Source organism: Lissotriton helveticus, chromosome 1_1 (genome assembly GCF_964261635.1).
Source record: "Lissotriton helveticus chromosome 1_1, aLisHel1.1, whole genome shotgun sequence".
NCBI classification, from domain to species: Eukaryota; Metazoa; Chordata; class Amphibia; order Caudata; family Salamandridae; genus Lissotriton; species Lissotriton helveticus.
Genome location: NC_136057.1, coordinates 430,405,653 through 430,425,687, shown reverse-complemented (window position 1 = coordinate 430,425,687; position 20,035 = coordinate 430,405,653). Strand labels below are relative to the sequence as shown.

The 20,035-nt window shown below is 46.7% G+C and overlaps 1 protein-coding gene across 6 annotated transcripts in view; it reads right to left on the bottom strand.

Moving 5' to 3' along the window:
- DNM1L (dynamin 1 like) overlaps positions 1-20,035 on the bottom strand; it is a 747,198-nt gene that overhangs the window by 265,829 nt on the left and 461,334 nt on the right. The gene's annotated exons all lie outside the window — the stretch shown is intronic.

Sequence of the window (20,035 nt, the reverse complement as noted above, 5' to 3'; positions counted from 1 at the left end):
TTATGATCAGCTATAGACAAACCAAAATCCAAGCAAAGCCCCACACTTCAACACTGCAGTTTGAAAACTTGGGTCACGTTTTTCCAATTATTGGTAGTGTTGGGGTGTCTGAGCCACTAATGCCTGCTAATGGGAATTGTTAATGAATTCCAGAACTCTATGCTGCTCTGTTGTCAGTGCTTATTCATTGTAAATCTCAGTGGTGTTTAGACAGTGCTTTTCCAAACATTCTGAATTCAGTGCTCATCAGTATTTATTGAGCTGCCTAACCTGCAAAAGTTTTTTTCAGCGTTTAAAGACCTTTTTTGTTGCAATGATTGTTATTAAGCACATATTTAATTGAAAGGAGAAGTAATGCAGGGCATGCAGTGTCTTCCCATTGGAAGTGTGACCAATGGACTTATGTTAGACTGTTTTAAGCATAGAAAGTGTTGTTTTTCACTTTCATCCACACTTGCATTATCCTCTCTTGCATCTCATTACCTCTCTAGCTCACAATTTCAGGGCATTTTCTGGTTTACAGGACTAATAATGGATTTAAAAAAGTAAGAGCACTCTATGCAAATGTTATACTAAACATATTCTAGGGAACAGTTGGGAGTCATTCGCCTACTTCTTACTGAATATTATGAGATTTAACAGGCATCAACCCTGCCAACTGCATAGGAGCTGGTGAAACCTTAACAATTTTGAATAACTCCATATCAATTGTAGCTTTGCATTCTTAGGCACTTTAACCTGGTGCATTAGGCATGCTAGCCACTGCTTTTCTGTACTCTCTGTCTGACTACATTAGGGAGGTATTGCTGTTGTTGGGACATTCATAGTTGTCAAATGTCTCACTTCAAGTAATTCTTGACCTTTTAACAGACACCACATTTTATACTGAGCCTTGAAATTGAAGCAGTAAATTGCAGTTGGGTAAACAGCAAGGACTTTGCTGGAAGTTTCCCCGTAACAATGAGACACCATGAATCTATGAATTTTGTAGGTGTAGGAAGCAGGCTCTGTATATACGATACCAAAGTAAGGCATAGTGTGCACAGAGTTCAGTGGATTCCTAGAGGCTAAATTAGATAATCCCTAACATCACTCTTTGTGGTAGTGTGGTCGAGCAAATGGGCTTATCAGAGGGTGTGTTAAGCATTTATTGCATTCACTCAGGCAAGAACTGATGGCACACACTCAGACTGAATCCAGACCAATTAGGTAAGTATAAAAAAAGGTGTACTTATGTTTTATTTCTAGAACCTAGCAGAACTTAGCGCAGGTAGGTAAAATATACTTTCAAATGCAGTACACAGAAATACAATTGTGGCTGGATTCGGAATCGTTACAGGTTTGTATTGTTTGAATTAAAAACTGTTCAGAACACTTTGAAAATACTTTGGATTACTTTTGTATTATCTTTTAGTTACTTCAGCTACTTGGCGTGGTCTTCCTAGATATCACACTATGGGCTGTACAACACAAAGGTAAGTAAACAATTTACCATTCAAAGTAAAGTTACTTTTCTTTCATACAAGAAAAACAGGTTGACAGACGTTTTCAGAGGAAAAGCCACAACATGGGTTCCTTTGGAGAAGCAAGTAGCATTGACCACCCTGATGCGGCCGCGGTAAGAGGGGGGGGGCTGGCAGTTCCAGATTTCGAGTGGTACTACTTGGCAGCGCAGTTGCAGTGGCTCACACAGGCGGTTTATAAGTAGGAGGGTTACCCAATCATAGTCACTGGGACCTGGGTTGAATAGTTACAAAGAAGAGGGGGTCCCAGTGTGGACAAAAACAACAATTGACACAATTTGCAAAATTCAATGAATTAATCAAAAAACAAACGTTGGATCCACAGAGTTTTATTCACTGAGGGATCAAATGTAATGAATACAAAGGCAATTAAATAGCTGTATTAAAGGTTATACAGTGCCCCGGGAGGGAGGAAGGAAGTGATAAAAGTGAGGATAAGGTAGTGGCGGGATTGTGTGACAGTAAAATCAAACATTTGAAATTGCGTAAAGCTGTGATTCGTCTAACAGCAAATGCCAAAACGGCTAATAGTAACCAGAATTATTGGTAGGCATATTCCACATGGTATATTAGATATACATAGTTCAGGCGTGGAATTGCCACAGGAAGAACAACAGTCGACGTTTCGACCCTCTTATCAATGCAGGGGAGGTTGAGATCCTTGCTGTGGGGTCTTCATCAGGACCAAGGGATTGGGGCAGGTAACCACACGGTTAGCAGTACTTCAAGGGGTCAGAAATTGATTGCGGCGTCGTCAGAGTATGGCGGCACCGATCGTTGAGCGAGACACTCGCTCGGTGCTATTTATGTAAGGGACGTCACGGGGATTGAATCCGAAGTTAATTAGGATTGAACTAATCACGGTGCTCGGTACGGGAGAGTGTCACTGCTTCAATTTCAAGGCTCAGTATAAAATGTGGTGTCTGTTAAAAGGTCAAGAATTACTTGAAGTGAGACATTTGACAACTATGAATGTCCCAACAACAGCAATACCTCCCTAATGTAGTCAGACAGAGAGTACAGAAAAGCAGTGGCTAGCATGCCTAATGCACCAGGTTAAAGTGCCTAAGAATGCAAAGCTACAATTGATATGGACGTCGACTGTTCTTCCTGTGGCAATTCCACGCCTGAACTATGTATATCTAATATACCATGTGGAATATGCCTACCAATAATTCTGGTTACTATTAGCCGTTTTGGCATTTGCTGTTAGACGAATCACAGCTTTACGCAATTTCAAATGTTTGATTTTACTGTCACACAATCCCGCCACTACCTTATCCTCACTTTTATCACTTCCTTCCTCCCTCCCGGGGCACTGTATAACCTTTAATACAGCTATTTAATTGCCTTTGTATTCATTACATTTGATCCCTCAGTGAATAAAACTCTGTGGATCCAACGTTTGATTAATTCACACAGGCGGTGGCGCACGAGTTTAGAGGCCCAGACGGACCTCAGGGCAGAGTTATTCCCCGCCACATGCTGTCCTTTATAGTGCTCCAGCAAAAACTTAGGCTGGATCAACTCACTCTCAAAGAGCGCACCATCCGACAATGTTGGCTGCGCAGCCAGAAACGAGCGGGAATCTCCGTCCCATATGCGCCGGAGATTCCTCTGGGCATGTGCACTGCTATTCCGCATGGCGGGGATTGGTCAGCACTGGCCGGCTGGGAATAGTGTGGAGTCCACATAATAAGGGACATATAGGGACGGCGCCCCTTTGTCATTCCAAGATCTGCAGAGTGCCTTTGATCTGCCAAGGGGAGACTTTTTGCTACATGCCGCACTAGTGTCGGGAATCCAGAAACAGTGGAAGATGGGCCTGGTGGAGCCCCCCACATCGTTGGGCTGTCAATATGTCACGATGGCTGCTGGCAAATTCAAGGCTGTCACCTGTTTATACAGGAGACTGGTGCTGGAGGACCTACCGCCTCTGGATAGGCTAAAGGGTCACTGGGAGGAGGACCTCGGCCAGTTGATACCTGAAACGGCTTGGCCACAGCTAGTGCGGAGGGCCTGGAAAGGCACGCGCAATGCCCGGTTTCAATTAGTTCAATATTTCACGCTGCACAGAGCTTACCTAACGCCGGTTAAAATTCAACAAGCTTTTGGGGGGACTCACTCGATGTGTCCCCGATGTAATACGGAGGGTGCTGATTTTGGTCATATGTTTTGGTCTTGCGCGGGGCTGGGTTCGTATTGGACGGAAGTGGTGGCATGTCTGAACCAGGTAACAGAGCGTCAGATTGAAGTGGGAATGGGGGCTTGGCTTCTGCTTTGGTTCCCACATACAACCGCCACGAAAATTACTAGCAAATTCTTCGATCTAGGGCTGATCATGGCAAAGAGGGAGCTCACTATGCATTGGAAGTCGAGAGTGGGACCCAGCTTTCAGAGATGGCGGGCGAGTTTCCAGCAATGGGCGAGCAGTGAAGGGATGCTCCGACTACAATTAGCCAGACGCACTTCTACTGACAAGGCGCTAGAAGCGGCAAGGGCCTGGGGCGCTTTGGTAGTAGAACTTCAATCTACAGCAGAGGCGGATGGGGAGGATGCGCCAGCGAGTCAGGGACTAGTGACGGGGGCGGGGAACGCCGGAGAGCACACTGGGGACGGGACCACCTAGAACCATGCAGACATGCGACGGTTGCCGCGCATTAGGCTGAGACGAGATGCGGACCCGGCGCAGGGGCACGAAGCACACCTGAACGATTAGCTGGAACCACCGGATTTCCGAATTGGACATAGTTGCACATAACCTTAGCAGGGAGTTAGGTACCAGAGCACAAGGGGTTTATGCCATCTTATTGGGGGGTTAGAGGGGGGCACACTGACATGGAGGGGTGGGGGTAGAGGGGGAGGTGGGTGGGGAGTTAGGCGAGAGATACTGGATATTGAGTGCTGCTGATTTGCATTCTGAGGATAGGACCATCGAAGTGATGGCCCTGATTGAATTGTACGACTGTTGGTAAGATGACTGAAGGAAAAATGTAATAAAAATGTTTAAAAAATGGGTTCCTTTGGAGAAAAAGAATGTTATCGGTTTGCAGGTAAGTAAACGAACTACAAAGCTGGGTGTCTTGGGTTAGAACCAGGTTCCCAAAGTTCAGGAGGCAGTCAAGTTGCACCACCAGCGGCACTAGGGCGCCCGGGTGCAGAGTGCAGGGGCCCAATGTTAGCGAACGGGGGTATGGGGCAGTCAGTTAGGGGCTGCCTATGAGAAGGCCACTTGGTTGTGGGAGCAAAGTTCCTGGGGTTAAGATCAGCTCTGCAGGGGCCAACAATCAGCACAGGAGCTGCACGACCAGCAGCACAGATGCAGACAGATGCAGAGTGACCAGAAGACGTCTGGAGCAGTTGTTTTCAATGGAGATCTTCCATCTGGAAATGCTGCAGGCTCAGTCAAGGAGGTTTCCTGAGGACGACCACAAGCAAGAGAGGTAGAGTCTTTAGTCGGAGCAAATCTGCTGCTCATGGGAGACCAAGTTTGTTCGGTGAAGGGGAGGCAGGTCCTCTGGGTTCTGGATGGCTGATGGACACGCTGGGGTTTTGCTGGGAGCAAGCTGAAGTCGGGACAGGCCGGAAGGGCTGGGGCCAAAGCAGTTGTCATACTCTTCTTTCTCTTTCAGCACAGCTCTTTGGACCATCATCTTGAAAAGAGCGATCCTGCCCCTGAGATTCAGTGGCAACGTATGCCATCGAAGGAGGTCAGCACGAACCCGCTTCACCAGAGGGCTGATGTTGAGAGACCATGCGAGCTCAGCGAGGTGCGTCAGCCAGATCCCCAAGTAATGACTGCCGCCGGAGAGGGATCGAGGACTGCCAATCGAAACACTCTCTCGACAGATGAAGAGGGACCAGAACCAACTTGGCCGCATTCAATCTGAGACCAGAGACCCGCTTGTAGAGGTGGAGGGCCCTGAGCAAGCTGGGTCCGACAGAAAGATCAGGACGTCGTCAGCATAGAGGGCAATCTTATCTTCCCCCAGACCAGGCCATTGCCACCCGGTGAGGAGTGGGTCCGCAAGGATGAGAGAAGCAAAGGGCGCCATCGCTAACGCAAAAAGGAGGGGCGAGAGGGGGCAACCTTGCCTCGTGCCTCTCCCAATGGGGAAGGGGCGCGAAAGGGCTCCATTAACCATCACCTGGGCCCGCGGCTTGCAGTAAAGGGTCTTGGCCAGATTGCGAAATGGGGGCTCAAAGTCCATCTTCGCCTCCTGATACCACCAGTCCACGGAATCAAATGCTTTCTCGAAATCCACGAGTAGCAATGCGAGATAGGGAGTCAGTTGTTGTTGGTGCACCAGAGCAAGGTAGAGCAGTCTGAGTACATTTTATATACAATCCCACACTGGCATCAGTGTGGTTTTAATGTGCTGAGAAGTTTGCTACCAAACTTACCAGGTTTCAGTAAAGCCATTATGGAGCTGTAGAGTTCGTAATGACCAACTCCCAGACCATCACCCTTTATGGCTTTTCTACACTTACAATGCCCAAGAATGGACTTGAACATTGTAGGGGTACAGCGCTCATGCAACTGTACCCTCACATGTGGTCTAGTGCACCCTGCTAGAGGGGTGACTTACCTAGGCCACAGGCAGTGGGTCGGAGGCCGGGCACACAGGCATGTGTGCCATGTCGACTTCACTTTTCTCTGCAACAAAACACGCAGCCTGCAATGGCAGTGTGTGGGTGTTGAGGTGCAGGGTCCCTACGGGAGGCACAATAGGTGCTGCAGCCCTTAGAGGCCTTCTTTGGTCACAGTGCCCTTGGTACTTTTTACAAGGGGCTTACCAGTGGCCAGGGATGTGTCAATTGTGGGTACAAAGGTACAGTTCTGGGAAGGAACACAGGAGCTGGGGCCTTGTTAGCAGGATCCCAGCACACACACAGTTAAGTTGGCATCAGGTATCTGGCAAAAAGTTAGGGGGTAACCATGCAAAAAGGGGCACTACCCTACAGTTGGTATTTGGAAAGCCTTGTGTGATGTTTTCACCACTATCCCATGTGTATGGTAACAGCACTCTTTTTACAGGAACCAGTCACTACACCTTGCACTGAATATGTAAAGCCTGGGGTGTTAGGCAGGTGTTGTGCTATCAATCACTTGTTAAACAGGGGCGGATGTAACAAAGGGTTTTACCCCTTCTGTGTCTGGGGGTAAATCCGATAGTACACATTGGGCAGTAATTTCAACTATCAATGAAAACAATTAAGCACTAACAAATGATCAAATATGATTTTAATATTCCCAGATTCTCTACAGTGTATAATATATTTCGACCAGACCTAAAATGTGTATCTAAAACCTGCACTTTTAATACAAGCACACAAAAATGAGGCAACAAAAGTATGAAGAAAGAAAAATTTAGCGACACCCCTAAACAACGAAACTCCAGTCTTTCTTGCTGCTACGCTGCAAAATACATTTACATTGTGTTGGCCCCTTCAAAAAGAAATAAAATTAATCAATTGCCAACTTTACTTTATTTGAAAGGCATTTTAGCTTATGGCTGAGAGTTATCGCGAGCACAACAGCATTTTCTAAGAGGGAAAAAAAATACCATTCTTAAAAGAGGACATCGCAGCAACACGAAATACAAGAAACTATTAATCTAGCAATGGACTGCTGGGAAGAAGCCATACCGGTTCGGAGCTGACGTTATTTAACAATCAGTTGGTTCATTGTACAATATCTTTTTTTTTAAGACAAGTAACATTTTAGTACTCTTCTAACATCCAATGAATGTAAGGGTCTTTCTGCTGGAGAAATTGGAATGTTAGAAAACCACTGGCAAAGAAATAGATTTATGTGGAAAGATGATATGAACTTGGGTAAAAAAGTAGGATGTTTTCTTAGAACTACTCTATTCCCATGCAGTGCTTAATTTGGGGCTATGACAGTCTGCCACATGGTGGCGCTGTCATGCCAATTTATGTATGAACACAACAACTGCGGTTTATTTGTTCAATTTACATTAACAATGACTAATACCTAACTCCCAAGCCATTCTTCTGGCTTTAGGGGCCTGGAATAGTCCGACAAGTCACACTTGTAGGAGTGTGAAGGTTAGTAGCTGTGTAAGAAAAACAGGAGTAAACCCATAGACCGTGTTGGGATGGGTATGTAGTATAAACAGAAACAATTCCCAACAGGTATCAATAGAAGTCAGTTAAACAATGTATGCAATCAGCATTACATCAACAAGAAACAAGGAGTCTCGAAAAAGTTTTTAGAAGCTTATTATTCACCAATTATAAGAAGGGTCTTTCACATGGCAATACAGTTAAACAGCACTGTACAGAGCAAATCATGTGACAACCCGAGGGCACTTGGTGAGTAGTGATATATACAGTAGGTGAAAGTGCAAGTGCTAAGGTGAACAGCGTGAACGACGCATAGTGACAAAGAAATATACAGTGATGGCTCCACAAGGTCAAGTTGCAGTCACTTAAAACATGATTAAATAAATTTACAGGAGCACAAAACGTAAAATGCGCCATATAATTATGCTGTGATGTCGACGGCGTTTCGATCCCCGTGAGTCGGGATCGTCATCAGGACAGGGTTGTCGATGCGGGCAGTGTTTGTCACGCAAAACGGGGTTGCGTGAGTTGCTAGAATCCGGGCTGTGTCTCCGGAATCGGCGGCTGATCGTAAATTAGTCAATCCGATCAGCGAGGAGGCGCCTGAAGGAAGCAGGGCAGTGGAGGGCGATTAGGGCTCTCGAGGTTCGGACGGCTCGCAATGAATGCAGGAGCTACGTGACCCTTCTTATAATTGGTGAATAATAAGCTTCTAAAAGGTTAGTAGCTGTGCATGTACTGTCATTGGCAGCTGTCATGGGTTATGTAAGGTCCAAGCTGCAGTGGCATACAGACGAGAGCCCCAGCACTTATTTTTTTACAAATTAAGCACTGTACCCATGGAAAACAGTGTAGGGCTCAACTGCTGAAAGAGCTTGGATGCCACCAACTCTTCACAGAAGTAATGGCTATTAAAAAGCTACCTTCCATGAAATGTGCTGCAACTGAGCCTTATTAATTGGCTCAAATGGAGGAGCCATCAATTTTCATAAAATCAAATTAGCTTTCCAACAGGGAGGTGGTGGAGTAATCAAAGGATAGGTTTTCTTCAATCCTGCCAGGAAATCTTGAAGAAAACGTACTGGAATGGTAAAGGAAGATTGTTGTTTTGGTCTTTTTCTGTATGTTGTAATAAAAGCCAGATGAACTTTACCAGAAAAATGTTCTTTTTGGGGGTCTTGACGGACAGGCGAAGCATCTCTGGATATCACTACTGTCTATGCCATTCTAGTGCTATTAAGAGTATTGTCACGTTGTTGTGTTATAGCAATATCAATACAGTTAGTTTTAGTGGGGATCAGATGAAAATTGTAAACAACATTTCCTGACTAACTTATTAAAAGGGCAGAGATCTTGCTTCCCATGCTCACGAAATGTAATCTGGGCACTTTGCTTTAGCTTCTGTTGCATAGAAGCCTATTTATGGGAAGCCCTAGTCATGGAAGGTATATAATATGACATCTTCTAATTCCCACTTGCGAGTTCTTGAAAAGACAAGCTTAGAAAGTTGGGTTAACAATTTTGCATTCTGTGTAGGTGAACTGCTTGAATTGACAACTCTACCACTTGCAACCAATGCCAAATCGATTTGGATTCCCTTGATAGAACTCGGGAACTGTTTTGTAGAGGTAGCACATTATTGTGTTATTTTCTGTACTAAGATTATGCTCTTCTTCATTGATGATGAGAAGACTGTGATGGCTAGATGGACTGCCTTCATTTCAAAACTTTTATGTGGTATAGGAGTTTTTCCGACCACAGACCCAGACTGTTCAGATCCGGAAAGGGAGCTTCTAACTTGTCAGGCACTCAGGCATCTGCGGCAACCATTTGGCGAGCCCCGATGGAAAGGCATTCATTTCAAAAGATTCTTTTTGCAACACCACAATTTCAGGGAGTGTTTCACCTGTCCTTCCATTGTGACCCTTTATCATCTAGGCACTGTAGTAAAGGTCTCAAGTCGAGATGTGCATTGGGGATTAGATAAGTGCATGAGGCAATAGACCCCCAGCAGACAAGAATCTGACGAGCTGCTGGAAAGGGTATGAGTAGCAAATGATGGCATTTCTGTAAAATGATAGACACGCTCTCCTCAGAAGGATACAAATCTTGTTTTTGTGGGTTTAGAGCTGAATCTACAAAAATAGATTATCTGTACTGCTGACATTGATTTTTCTCAATTGATGTATACCCCTGGCATTGTAACCGATTTGGTGTTGCATTGAAATACAATTGTGTCTTACACAGTTTGTGCCTTTACCAACCAGTCGTCCAAATAGGAGTAAATGTATATTATTTTCTTTCTGAGGTGAGCAGCGATTACTGCATTTTAAAAAAAGTGATTGGGGATGATTTCTGCTCAAATGGTAGAACCGTGAACTGATAATGGGTCTTGCTTTGGAAACAAAGAAAGGAGAGCAGAGCACTGAAGACAGATAGGCCGCAACTCACAATGGGCCATGATTACAAAGCATTTTTTATGTTGCAAATCAACAGATTCGCAAAATCAGGCCGTTAGAGATCGGAAAAATGCTTTTTCAGATGTTAAAAAACAAAATGTGATTCAAAAGTGGCCAGGGAAAGGGGTGTCTTTTAGGTGTCTTTTCCAAATACTGAATCGGTATGGTATGTATTACTGTTTCGCAACCAAATTCCAGTCGCAAAACAGTAATACTTTTCCAGCATTTTAAAAGTGGTAGTAACCCATTCATAATGTTTCTCCAAAAAAATTAAGAGCAAGGGGTGGTCTAACGGACCACTGCTGACTCTTAACAAATGAAGAAAAAAAAAGTATTTTTTTTCTTTTTAAAAGCATTACTTTAAAAAAAAATGGGTCACAAAAATGTTTTTATTGCTTTACTTAAAAGCAATCACAGACATGGTGGTCTGTTCATCCCAGCAGACCACCATATTGTGATGGCAGAGAATTCTAGTGGGTAGCAAATTGCGAACTACCACATTAATATCCACAATGTAGGTCTATTTGCAACCCACTAGGAATAGCTAATGAAACTCACATGAATTTCCTACATTAGGGATAACTATTTTCAAACTGCGGATACAGGATATCAGAATTTGGAAATTGCTGTGTCTAATCTTCATACATTCGGCCCAACAGCTGGAAAAAGTGGCTAGAGTAGCTTTCTGTATTTCAATAGAAAAACGGCATTTACTCTGCCAGAAACACAAGTTCCTTTCCTTCGGTAATGATATATCTGTAACAAACATTCATTAGTTATAGATTCCTTACCTTAGAGTTATCCCCAGGCGTCAGACTGGATCCGGAAAGTTTATTCACCAGCAGTACCTCTGCACGCGGAAGGTGGCGTCGGTCGGCTCCGAGTCCTCCGTCATTGTCGCTGGCATGGCGTTGCGGCAGCTACTTAGACGCCACCCTCGCGCGCTGACGTCAGCTCTGTACACGACTTTCAATGCCAGAAACGCAGCGCCATGCAAGACACTGACCATTTGTGCACAAAACTAGGGCCCTGAAAGGATGTCCTTAACCATAGAAATCAGTTCACAGAATGGGGAGGATGGGTGGGTGGTAAGGAATCTATAACTAACTAATGTTTCTTACAGATATATTGTTACCGTAGGTAAGTAACTTGTGCATCTGAAAGAAACATGTTAGTTATAGATTCCTTACCTTAGAATATATACCCCAGCAATACCAACCCCAGTGGTGGGTCTGCGAACCAAGATCACACCAGAAAGTCCTGGAGAACAGAAAGGCCAAAGAAGCCGTCTCTCCGGACTTGGCTGTCCAGACAGTAGTGTTTCATAAACGTGTGCAGTGATGTCCACGTGGCTGCCTGACAGATGTCATTTAGAGGCACTCCCCTTCCTAAGGCAGTAGTGGCTGCAGTCGCCCTGGTGGAATGGGCGCATAGCCTGACTGGAGGCTCCTTTTTAGCCAGAGAGTAACATACCTGAATACACAGCACGACCCATCGAGAAATGGAGCGTTTGTGTACAGCCCGACCCTTCTTTGCACCCACGTAGCCAACAAAAAGTTGATCATCCACCAGGAACTGCTTTGTGCGATCCAGATAGAAGGAGAGCACACGTTTTGGGTCCAGACGGTGGAGCCGCTCTTCTTCCTTTGACGGATGTGGAGGCGGAAAGAAGGTGGGCAAAGTAATGGTCTGCCCGCTGTGGAAGGCAGTGACCACCTTAGGAAGAATAGACGGACAGGTCCGGAGAACCACCTTGTCCGGATGAATAGACAAGAAAGGAGGTTGTGAGGAAATAGCCTGGTGCTCACTCACCCTTCTAGCAGAAGTGATGGCTACCAGGAAAGCAGTCTTATGGGTTAAGAGACGTAAAGGGCAGTTATGAAGCAACTCAAAGGGAGCGCACATTAAGTAAGTCAGTACAAGATTCAAGTCCCACTGAGGCATAACGAAAGGAATTGGAGGAAAGAGATGCGTTAAGCCTTTCAAGAAACAGTTAACTACCGGGGACTTGAAAAGAGAAGGCTGATCTGGCAGCAGAAGGAATGCAGAGATGGCAGAAAGGCAGCCCTTGATATTGCCCAGAGCAGAAGAAGGAACAAGAGTACTTCAGAGAGAGGGGCAGAAAGGGATACACAGCCTTTGCTGTGCACCATGCCACAAATTTGTTCCACCTGCAGGCGTAAACAGATTTTGTGGAGGGACGCCTGGCTGCCAAGATGACCTCATAGACTACGGGAGGCAGGTCGAAAAAAGTCAACTGCTGCCGCTCAATCTCCACACAAGGAGGTGGAGACTGGACAGATTCGGATGGCAGGCCATCCCCTGCTGCTGCGACAGAAGATCCTCCCAAAGAGGCAGTCTGATCAGAGGATCAATGGCCATGTTGAGCAGCTCGGGATACCAGTCTGTTTGTGCCCAATCCGGAGCCACAAGAATGACTTGGGCCCGGTCGCGCCTGATCTTCTTCAGCACACTGGGCAGAAGTGGTATAGGCAGAAAGGCGATCATCTTGTCCACGGGAGCCCCCGTGTTGGGCCTGGACCAGGTGCCGAGCAGGACGTCATAAACGGAAGCAGGGACTCCGAAGAGCTCGCCGCCGGTTGAAGCACCTCAGTCAACACCACAACATATGACGCTCCCTCCTCCATAGCCATGGTAGGAGGAGACAACATGCCAAGGTCAGGTGAAGAGTCAAGACCACTGGCATCTCCCAGTTCCTCTCTCCAGTCCTCCTCATTGTCCTCTGGGTGCCACTGTGGTTGAAAAGGGGCCCCAGTTGTGAACAGGGGCATGAAAACCCACCGACGCCAGTCTGGCACCATGTCCACGTCAGGAAGGAGGCTGGGGTCAACGCAGGCCGGGGGGAGGACCTGTGTCGGGCACGATAGTGGTGCTGCTGGAAGCGGCGTCGGTGGAGGTGTTATAAGGTCAACCAACGCCGATCCGGACCCAGGCCTGGATCCAAGGGGGTCCTGAGGCGCAAGGGCCGGAGCTGCCGGCAGCGAATACCTAGGCACCCGGCGGGGTCTGTCAGCCCAACGATGGCAAGCATTGCCTCGTAGAACGTAGCTCCAGGTCCCGGAGAGGGAGGGAAGCCGGGAGTCGACCCTTCAGCTCCGCGTGCGGAGCTGCTGGAGTAGCACCACCCGAGCGCCTCGTCAAGTTGGCTGACCGACGAGGAGAAGGCGAAGAGCGACGATTCTTTTTCGACTTCTTCTTACGCTTCAACGTACCCGACCAAGAGTGCGAAGACTTCAATGACTTCGAGCCGGACTGATGGTGGCTCCGTAACTGGTCCCTCTGCCTCCCTCTCGACCGGGACCTAGAACGGCGCCGAGCCAACTGCCGTCCTTCAAGCAGCTTTCAGGACCGCTCCCGCAAAGGCTTTGGCATCAACAACTGACAGTCAGAGCACGACTTGGGGTCGTGGTCGTGTTCCAGGAAAAAGGGGACCACACGGTGCGGATCCGTCACTGACATCATTCGGGTACAGGAACCGCAGGCCTTAAAACCGGGCATCCCTCGTGCACCTGTTCAGAGTCGGCGACTCCAAACAAGATGTTGACAAAAGTTGAGAAAAATTTGTCAAAAAATGACTGAGGTACCGCTCTTCCCGGATCTGCACTGGCTGGTGCAGAAAAAGAAAGACTGGACGTCAGCGCGCGAGGGTAGCATCTAAGGAGCTGCGGCGACGTCATACCGGCGACCGCGACGCCAGACGCGGAGCCGACCGACGCCACCTTCCGACGTACAGAGGTACTGCTGAAGAAAAACTTTCCGGATCCAGTCTGACTCCTGAGGGTAATTCTAAGGTAAGGAATATATAATGAATGTGTTTCTTTCACATAGCCAGCTTAATCTAATCTGATGGCTGCAGTAGATAATTGAAACTTTCCTCAGTCACGCATAGAAAAAGAGAAGTACAAAATTAAAAAAGAAAGCCTTACTGCTAGCAACAAACTACTTGGTTGTGAAACTAAGGCAAACAAATACATAAATAACTATGTAGTAGAGTGCTTTACTTCCTTTGCCATGGTACAGATCTATACACATCAGAGGGATTTTCTGTTAAATGCAAGGGTTCAGGGTCTTTAAATTTGACCAACTGAAAGTTTAAATGAAAGCCTAACAGTCTAGGACAATGAGTGACAAGGAGGCAAGGAGGTGATGTTCATGTGTGCTCAAATGTTAATGGATATAGCCATCTGAATTTCCACTTTGGGAGGGGAAGGACGGGGGTCCATTCATATGTACACAACATTATTTTGTCCTGTTTCCATCCACATAATTCCTCAACTTATCAGAAGAGCTTAAAGGTGACCAGTAAAGGGAGCACTGCCCTGGAAATCTGACTCCAGGCTTCACTATTGGCAATCCTGTAGTTTTTCTCCACTCGACTGAAAGGAGTCTGTTGTAGCACAACCTCACATATTCTTGGCCTGATTCCAAGCTCTTGTTTCTGAGTAAAGGGTACAGAAAAGAATTTCATCATGCCTATGTCAACTGATAGGCTTGCAGCCTCTTCTGCAACATTAAGCTTAGATGGATGGCCAAATATAATGAGCGGTTCAAGGATATCAAGGATAGACTGAAGGGCAAGGTATTTTCAAGAAGATGAGTTTGACAGAGACTATGTATGTACGTATGTAGACTCAAATAGCAAAGACTTAGCAACAAAAGGAGCACTGTGTAAACATGAAGTGAGAATACAATGCAACCAGAGAGGATGAAGGGGAGATGAGATGCAATGAGAGAGAAGGCAGGGTTACACGGGTGGGCAGCACTGGCGTAACGAAAATTGAGGGGGCCTCCCTGCAAGGTATGTAGAGGGCCCCCCTCCGGGCTCAATTAGGAGCTCTCCAGACAGAGTGCAGTGCCGAGGGTGCCCCCTGGAGCTTCGGGCCCCCCCACACCACGTGGGCTGCGGGGGCCTGTGCTACGCCCCTGGTGGGCAGGCTGCAGGTCAAGCAGTAGCAGGTGAACAATGTGAAGACAACTGAGGGGTGAGCAGGTACTGTAATATGGAAGGTAGATGGAGTTCCACACCCTTGGAGCAAAGGAGGAGAAAGTCTAGCATCTGGTATTTTTATTTGTGGAATCCTGTCTGGCTGTGCAGGTATGCATCTATCTTGCAAAGAGCCAAGCCATCTTGAACATGATCCTTGATTAGGTTATGCGTAGGTCTTAAAAGGTGATGTGGGCATGCAGATTGATCAATTGTGGTTCTGAGAGTTGGAGCTATCTGGTCCAATTTCCAAAGGCCTTTGCTGAGACAGGAACCTGCATAGCAGACACTCTTCAGGTGGTTCTGGGGGATGTAGGCAAATACAGTCGCCATTAAAAGTGAGTTAGGCCCAGCGTCTCATCAAGTCTTCTGAAGTCATCATCTGGGAAGACCAGCTTAACTCTGCAGTGGAGGGTATATTGGTGCCAGGCACTCATGGTCTTCTACACAGTGCACACCCTGATTCCATGAAGAAATAGCAAGTTTGGAAGGAGAACTCCAAGAAGATATTTTTTATTTTTAGTAGGGCTGCGAAAAAAAAAAAAAAAGGAATAGAAGACCTCCTTGTGTGCTCCACCTAACGAAAAGCATTTATTTCCCTTGTATCAGCAGAAGTATACAAATATGGGAAAGACATTCCCACTTTAACAGATTGCTTGAAGCACACAAAGAGGTGGAATCCGTCTCTCCAACTATTTCCATCAAATGATTTGTTCACCAAGACTTTATTTGCTGTCTCTCCTTGTTTGCTCTCCTTATCAACAAATACCATTAGATTAGAAATCCTTCCCGCTTTTCCAAGACAGATTTTTTTTAATCAAAATATTTTTATTAAAAGTCATTTGTCTTTATTTCATTGTTCATTTTTCAGTGAGTTAATAATCCAACAATGTTATTTTGGTGCCAGTTGAAGAACGCAACATAAACTTTCTTGGGTCTAGTGTTTTTAGAGAAGTGGGGAAATATTTTCTGAAAACTAAGGAGTCACATTCTTAGTCCTTTCCAACATTTAGAGCACAAGATGTCTTGCCAAATGTGCAATCAAGCAGCTATCTAGATAACTTATGTGATCCTGATCAGACCTTTTTAAGTCAAATGACCCATTATTTTGATGACTTGCACCAAATAGACTAATATACCATAATCTTGCATATGCTATTGCAACTGCTCCAACCTTAAAGAAACTGCAGATATTATGGCAGGACCGGAGGCTTCAGATTTAGCTTTTCTTTCTCTGTTTAGTTTGCTCCAGCAGCTTACCAAAGTTACATAACGGTAAGAAAAACTACATTTCCCATGATGCAAGGGGACAATGTGATAGAAAACAAGTCCAACAGCCATGACCAATCCTGTGCCAGAAACAACAACTTCCTTCGTGGGACGCTCTATACTCCTCTTTCATCGCTGCTCCGGCAGCGTTCTGTTAAGTGGTTTTGATTCTATTACAGGACCGGAGGCTTCGGATTATGCTTCTCTTTCTTATATTTGCCACTCACAGCAGCCAATGAAAAACGTTTTGTATGCAATAAAAAATACATTTCCCATGATGCTTGTACATACATCACATCCTGTATAGCCCCATAAGAGCTGCTGCATCCTGTGTCTCCTCTTTCTTTGCTGCTCACGCAGCCAGTTAAGTGCTCTCTAATTTATGATATGATTAATGTCTTGGTTGACTGACGGATTTCTTTGAGGTTACTGCCAGTGGTTTTGCGCTCATTGCGCACTGTATTACATGCCTTGCGTTTAGTTCGCTTGATGTTGCAATTCTTTGCGCTTATATCGCGCTATGTTTCATGCTTGTGGCGTGATTGTGGTTTGTGGGAGCTGGAAGCGCACGTGTTACGTGCAGCCATGGTGCTTAACGAACGGCACTCCCTAAGCTCAAGACTGCTTGCTGGCAGCGCTCTGGATATACCACAGTATCGATGTTGTCCTCAAATTGCAAAGGGTCCTAGGGGTATGTGTTGGTGATTTACGCTGCATTTCCATGCTTTTCTTGCGTTAGCGCTCGCGGGCGCCATGGGTTGTTTTTACCGCCTTGGAGGGCGGAGCGGCTCCCGCTGGGAGCAGCGTACTCCTGGACGCTTTTATTTGTTAAATGGCCTGCGGGCATTACCGCGTTCTTGCAGGGGCTGTGTGCGGCGCCCTGATGTGGCGCCTCCTCCTGCAGCGGAGTCTGTCACTTTACCGCTGCATCTCCGCAGAGCTTCAGGGCTCGCCTCGATAAAGGCAGGCGCGCGTCGCCTCCTTGCCACGTCCTGGGACTGTGGGTACGGTGATGTTTCCTCTACGCGGGGGGGCCCCCCTTTTGAAAGGCGCTCTGTGCTCCCGCTGATCAGCACATGCCGCGCTTCCCTGCCGGGGTCTTCAGGTTTGATCAGCTTCGTGTGGATCGGTCTACACGTGGCCTCGGGGCAAGGCTGCTGCCTTTGATTTCCATGGTGCAGGGTTCGATCCCGGGTGCCCCGAGTCATGTCCGTTTTTTCTATAATGTTATAATTTGTGTTTTCTCACGATTCCAGTTTACTATTCTCCTGGGATATGTTTCACTGTTTATACTGGACGGCAGTATGCGCTTGGCAGTTTTTTGGTAGCGCTGATGCAACTTTCAATGGCTCCTGCGGGAGTGGTGAGGTCGCTCTGCTTATGCCGGCGAGATTAATCCTCATGAGGGGCCTAGACTGCCGCAAACTGAATCAAACACTCCTCCTGGAGCTGGAATTCGGCGCTAGAGTGCGCCATGATGTATTAGGTGAATGTGTTTGTGTCTTGATTTGTTGCTCCTGGATTACATTCCAACGGTGCTCTTTTACACGTTGCGTAAGTTTCCGGTCACTTCCATGGGGTTGTTTGAATTATTGCGCGGTCACGCGCTTTCTCCGCCAAAGGCTTTCCCTAGTAGCCGAGTGCGGTTATGGAGTCATAACGCTCCGGTGTGCGTAACCCATTTGGGCACAATTTTGGGCTTACTTTGGGCACTTTGGCCTACGCACGTCGCAGGCGTCCCTTGTTTGTTTGTTTGAGGTCTCAGTGCCTCCTGCTTACCTGGGCAGATTCCTGGTAGCCGCCAGGCTTTAACAATTGGCTGGCCCTCGGAGTGCGCACACGCTCCTTGTATTTTCCGAAGACTCCCGACGCCCTCTGGGCTGGTATAATGACTACAGCTTTGCTGAGGAGCCGATGCATTATTCATTTCTCTGTTTTAGTGTGCACAGGGTTGGCTCCCCCTCGACTCCTCCATTGCACTGTGCCTTGCACTTCATATATATAGAACACAGATGTCCCTTGAGGATGATGTTGGAATATATGTATGTATATATATATATTCTATATTGGAGGATGACAACTACTGATAGGAGCGCGAGAGCCTCCTGAACGGATTATGTTGACACCCAGGTTCTTCCCGTTCTTGTGTGGTCAACAGGGCCTCATGTATGACGTTACCTACCTCGGGGTGACAGGGCTTGATTGACGCCCATTTTGTTCTGCTACCACAATACCTTCAGCATGCGTTCGTTTTTGTCTATTTACTTATTATTTTTACGTTGTTAGTTATTGTCTTTATTTCTTTTCCATAGTGTTTCCGCAGTTCCTGGCATTTGGCGTTCAGGAGAGAGTCTGGTTCTCTCCTTCCCGGCAAGGGCAGTTGTTCCGATGGTGGTACTAATGGTTGATGCGAGGGATAGGCTATCCCTCCTCAGTTCCCTCTTACCGTCCGAGTGCCGTGTTGTGCTCTCTCAGGTTCATTGGTTACTTAGAGGTATGGTTGATCTATCGTGGCAGGCCTTGGCCTCACAGTTCCAGACATCGGCGGATTGATGTGTTGGGATTGCTCGGTTATAACCTTCATGCATTTGGGCCTTTAATTTAGGTTCCGAGTTTATCTCACTCCTATGCGACTCAGTGGCTTTATCCCCACTTTACAATGCGAGGATGAATTTCCGATGGTATTAGTACGAGAGTTTCCCTTTGGGTGGATGCCTCGGTAGTGGTGTGTTGGGCACCGTCATGCAGTCAGTTTTTCCGACCCCTACAGTTATTCGGGCTCTTTGTCGTGCACGCCTCTGGTGGCTTACTGTTCAGCATGCACAATGTCTCGACTGCGAGTACGATCAGCGGATATGGGCATATAGGTCATCTTCATAGTGGACTAATTCCAGGACTCAGGTCGTCTTGCCGACGATTTTCATATTCAGATTGTTGTGGTATAACTCCTTAGCCTACATGGCAGTAAAGGTTGGTTCCATCTGGTTTCCTGGTATTTCTGATGACTGGTCGCATCTTTCGTGCAAGGAGGACTCCATTTTGGAATCCCAATGCCCCTGGGTCGGCGGAGGACGGCTCGTTCTCCCGCCTTTTTCTTGCAGTTTTTCTCCTTTTTCTAATGTAGTGACACTCAGGTAAATCAAGGCAGATGCCTTATGGTTCACCAGAGAGCTACGGCCCGCAGATTCATCGTTGCCATTTAGTAGGCGGGTCCGGGTTGACACATGGCAATGTGGTACGAACAGTTTTCCCTAGGTGTATGTATTCCGACTTTGCTTTATTGCGGTCAAGTTTCCGGTATCTACATTACTTTCTTGGTTCTCGAACGCGTTCTTTTCGTATTTCTGGGACCTTTCATTCCCTGCAGACGTTTCGGCGATAGAGGGTCGCTTGTGGATATGTCCGCCATTGGCGGCTTTGTGAGGACTGATTTCTTCTGGTGGATTACTTTCCAAATATGTACGGGGACTTCAGTAACGTTCTCCTTATAACGTCCATTTGGCCGTTTTCCTGCGGCTCTTCTCGGTTCAGGGCAGGTTGCTGACCTTGCGTCGGGTTTCTTTCCAATTCTTTTGGTGGCCTGCGTTTACAAACGGGACGTTTACTATTGTCAGGCTGTGTTACGAAGTATTCCACCTTCGGGGGTTCCTATGGCGAGGCAAGCCCGCGTTTTACAGGTATAGTATGTA